At 46.4% G+C, this 5,000-nt stretch overlaps 1 protein-coding gene across 26 annotated transcripts in view; it reads left to right on the plus strand.

Annotated features, from left to right (window-relative positions):
- The window catches only part of LOC122265181 (uncharacterized), a 675,490-nt gene that overhangs the window by 611,739 nt on the left and 58,751 nt on the right, over positions 1 to 5,000 (plus strand). The gene's annotated exons all lie outside the window — the stretch shown is intronic.

Consider the following 5,000-nt stretch of genomic DNA (forward strand, 5'->3'; position numbering starts at 1 on the left):
AGAGTTTCGGGAAATTGATTTTAAACCTTCTGTATGTTCTTACCGCAACAGGACTCGGGTGTTGTGTTGCGGGAAAATGTATTTGCTCCTTTTTATATGTTATTCTCAATAAATATACAATCATCTAGTGTTGATGCCATACGAGAACTTTCAGTCGTTGATGGTAGATGGGTGGTAGGTCTGGCGTTTTGAAGCGTAACCACAAACAAATTACTCTCTGGCTATCAATAAGAGTAACCAAACGGTATGACAACCTCGACTTTGTTGCTGCTCCTGTTTGGACGCGTGTATAAAGCAAAGCGAGAGGTCGGAATTGCCATTGTTCTGAGGCATTGACAAGAGAGTATGGATTATGGTGATGAGACCAGGAATGCATATTAATGCTGAGGCCTTGTCTCTCCCTAGGCTTTCCCTCTTCACTCCTTCACCCATATCCTCCTCGTTTCCTTATCCTCTAATTCGTTTCCTTTTCATTTCTCTTTTATGTTTGTCGTCCATTTCTTTGTGTTTTCCCCTTCGTTTAGTTGCTGTTCTCCCTTTAACTCGGCTTTACCTTCATTTACATCCTATAAGCCTTCGAAAATTCAACACATTAGTTTTTGTCTTGTGTTTTTTCGCTAAGATGTTTTTATTTAGTCACTGTCCTTTCATTTCTCTCTCTTCTCCACAGCCGATTGTACGCACATTTTAATTTCCTTTATCCATTGGTTTTGTTAATATTCAAATCATTTTCTCATTCATCCATCACCCCCTTCATATTTTTCTCTTCTTTTATTCAGGTCCCCATCAGTGACATCTGTTCTTCAGTCATTTTCTCTTCATCTGTGTCTCTTCCTCCTACTCCCTCTCTCCCCTTCTGTATATATACATATAGATATACATATACATCTACATCTACGTCCACAGGGTGAATACATACACCGCATCGTATAGAGGTGCAGAGCAGAGTGCAAACCTTCCTCGGCAAAGGGACGCGCCACGAGCCACCATCTCGGCGGGATTCCGAGAGCCGATTCAATTTCAGCTTCATCGAGGTTGGATATCTGACATAGTGGAGTATATGTAAAGTCAGATAAAGCGCTGCGGAATGGCACTGCCTCGATTTTTTATATCGGAGTGCAGGCGGAATCGGCGGCGAGGCGAGCGAAACTTTCATGACGGCGAGTACAAAGTGCGCTAACTACCGAGTGAGAGGAAAGGACTTTGTCACCGGGACTCGATTAGGCTCCTCTGCTTGTTGCTCGGTGTGCTTGGGGTAACTTTGCTTCGCCTGAGGGACATAAGGGGGGTGGTGGAGACGCCTTAGTTATTTGGGAAAGTTCCTGAGAGGCTTGTGCATGCAAGCATGAAGGACTTTCATACCCATTGTTCATGATTTCTTCGTCTACTGATTATCGCATTTGAATAAGAAATATGTACACACACTTTCTCTTATAGATTATAGTGTCAAATCCACTTCAAGGAAATATCAAGAAAAAGAGAGAAAATATTGCTAGGTGGTTGGTAAGCTTGCATAGACCTGCCTGACGGAGATGGACAGTAATCCTGACCAATTTACCCATCTCATGAAAATCTCCTCTCCTCCATCTTCCTGCCTGCTCACCGTCGACCTTTCTCGGGGCACCGAATTCGATGCGCGCGTTGATCATCCGGCGATTACTTCAGGTTACAAGTTCTCCACGATCGACAAAGAAAGCCAACGAGATGCCCTAAATCTCCGGGCTAGTTAAGATGGCGGGGAGTGGCTTTGTATATGTTGAGGACGCGTTTTCTTTTCTCATTTAACGAAGCACCTTGAGTATTTAAGCTTGCTTTTTCCTTGAAGTTAATCTCCTTCTTGTATTATTATCGCCTTCTCATGACGTTCTGAAGTGATTGGAAATGACACAGAGGAGGCGTTCAGATCAGGAAAACACCTGCCCTGCAAAGCTAATGTCGCTTTTGAGATGTTTGCATGGGGTCGGTGAGATGGCTGTGCTAGAAGGGACATTGTTATGAAGGAACCTGTTGCATGTGAGGGTGTATTTGTGTGTTTCTATGCGTATGCATAGTATATGTACGTGAGTATGTAGACCGGGATGTACTTGTGAATACCGTTAATACAGAATGTGAAGAAATATTCTTATAAATGTTTTCTTTCCCTTGGCCAAGACCCAGCGTAGTAATGTTTTACCGCCATCTATCACGCTGTCTTTACTGCCTCGCCCCCAAGATTATTGCGCCAGTTTCACTCTAAATTTTGTTCGTAAATTTCTCGAAATGTAAAACGAGGATGTATTGTATTTCCCATTATGAGAGAAATGCTTTTTGTTGCGAATGTTGCCCCTTCGTGGATTCCATTTTTCTGCCGAGATTTTCTGCGATGGATAATTCAATCGTCTCGAATTTTCTACTCGTCTGCTTCCTCAGGCGGTTTTGACTTCTTTTGGGCTTATGTGGGAGGTTCTTCGTGTGCTACCAACGTCGTAACAGTGGCTGAAGTATAGGACAAAGGGAGAGGGAATGAGTAAGAGAGGGAGGCAGTGGATGAGGCAGGGAATGGATACGTGAGAGAGAGAGAGAGAGAGGGGGGGGGGGAGGAGGAAGAGAGAGGAAGGGGGAGGGAGTACACAGACCGACGAGGAGAGTAAGTGAAAGTGAGAGAGGGAAATACCTAGAGAGGGAAGGTAATGCAATTCAATACGACAATTGCGACACGATTCAAATTGCAGCTGAAAGGCTCAGGGGACAGACGGCTGCGTCAAGCGAGGGAAAAATATTTTGTTAAAAATCAGTTTGGAAAGAATTGCGATAATTACATTCATTCTCTTGAATGCCTTTCTCCCCCTCCACCGGGCGCCTCTCCGCTCGCCGTCAGACAAAGAATTGATGACGGAGTAATGGAAGTGGAGGGTAAGGACAGTCTGCCTCTAACCCTCCCTTGCACCTTCACCCTTTCTACCTCGCACCCACTCTCCCTTCCTCCACCTTCTTCTTTCCCTCCTCCTGTCATCTTCCTCTCCTCACCTCTTCCTTTTCCTCTTCCTCCTCCTGTTCCTCTCTTCCCCTCCTCCCTTCCCGACCTTTTCCTCCTCCGTCCCCCCCACCTCGTCCTCCACCTCCTCCTCCCCAACCCCTTGTCCTCTCTGCTCCCACAGCCACCGCGGACACATCCAACACCGCACTCACTCGCGCCCAAAAATAGCGCCCCACTTGAGGTCGGCAGGCAGAGCACTCCAGCAGTTCCGTCAGTGTCTCTGCGCTGGTCATTACCAAGGTTGGCGCCTCGGCCGGAAACCCGGGGTTTCCCAGCGGCCTGAAGAACCTGTCGTGTCCAGAGGGGGGGTTGGGGGGACGGGAGTAGAGGGCAATGGGAAGGGGAGAGTTTGGGGGCAAGGGGAGTGGCCGAAGAGGTAGGAGGAAGAGGAGGAGGTTGTGAAGATAGGAAGAAGATGAGGAGTGGATAATTAGGACGTGGAGAAGTGGAGGAGGTAGTGGGTGGGGGTTGAATTAGGGGGGGGGGGCGGAGGAGGAAGTTCGTGTAGCTCAAGATTTACTGCATAACGACCTCCTGCTCATTACCTCTTTCTTTGTTTTCGCTTTCGCATTATTTCTCCTTTTTTATCCTTCCTTAATTCCGGGTCGGCATCTCACAAGGAAGGCACGGAATCTCGCCTGACCATCGATCTGCCTAGAAGTAAAATTACAAAGAGAGGAAAAAAACGAAAAAAAAAGAAAAAAAAGGAAGAAGGGGAGAAAAATAGAAAGGAATCGCATGCTTGCCATTTCCGGGATCGTGCACATGTTCTATAGCGAAAGTTTGTTGGCGGGAAAAAAGTGTGTGCGTTTTTTTCTCTCTTTTTCTTTAAACTTGCGAACACTGGCTGGAAATCTCTAAACAGATTTGAGCAGCGAGGGGAAAATGCAGGGAGCCTTGCCTTGGTAGTGGGGGAAAGGTAAAGAACATAGGGAAACGCGAGAGAAAGGCATCAAGAAGATAGAGAAAAGGATATTATTTTGTAAAATGAAAATAGGAAAAAAAATATGGATAAGATCAGACGGCTAAAAAAATAAACAAATATTTAAACAGTCCAAATGTCGCAGCAACATGAAGGAAAAGCATGGGGAGGAACGAGACAAAGCGAAAGAGGATAGAAGGACATACAAACAGGCAGATAGGAATCGGCTGTTGTTATCGGATGCGGAGAGCGAAAGTGAAAGTTGTGAGGTCGACAAGGGAGGGAGGGGGGAGGGGGGGAGACCACCGGTGTGACCCCGACCTTGGGTAGCCATTATGACTAGTATCTGTCGTGCTGCGTGTGTGTGACTGAGCGGGGAGGGATGGAAGAGAGAGAGAGAGAGAGGAGAGAGAGATGTGTGTGTGTGCACAGTTATAATAAACTAATATAGAAACTGAGAGTGAATGAAAGGAAGGAGGAAATTACACGCCGTGAGTCATTGTGATTGATGATAAGAAGGCTCCCGCCATAACTCTATCGCGCTGCGGAAATATTGGTCAATTTTAAAATTCCTTGATTAGGGTCTCTCTCTCTCTCTCTCTCTCTCTCTCTCTCTCTCTCTCTCTCTCTCTCTCTCTCTCTCTCTCTCTCTCTCTCTCTCTCTCTCTCTCTCTCCTGCCCCCCCCCCTCGATCGGAGCGATAAGAGGCGAAATATAAAATGGCCTATGTAAGGCAAAATGGCTCTCCAACCCAATTGAAGACCTGAGCAATTTTATCATCTCCAGAGTGACCCGGATATTGCCGCACCACCACGCGCTCTCTCGGCCCCTCTTCTGATCGCCGTTTTGCCTAATTTCCCTCGTCTTCGCTTTCTTTCATTCTATCGTTATTTTCATTTACTTGTTTTCTTTACCTTTTTACTGTATTTTTATCTCTCCCCACTGCACATTTTCCTCTGCTGATCTATTCAGTTTTCTCCTACCCCCTCTCTGTTCTCTCTATCCTTCTCCTCCCCTCTCTCTCCTCCCCCTCCCTCTCTCTCCGTGTCCCTCCTCCTCCTC

The sequence above is a fragment of the Penaeus japonicus genome, unplaced genomic scaffold (assembly GCF_977035675.1).
Source record: "Penaeus japonicus unplaced genomic scaffold, GWHDUDI00000001_assembly GWHDUDI00000005, whole genome shotgun sequence".
Taxonomy (NCBI): Eukaryota; Metazoa; Arthropoda; class Malacostraca; order Decapoda; family Penaeidae; genus Penaeus; species Penaeus japonicus.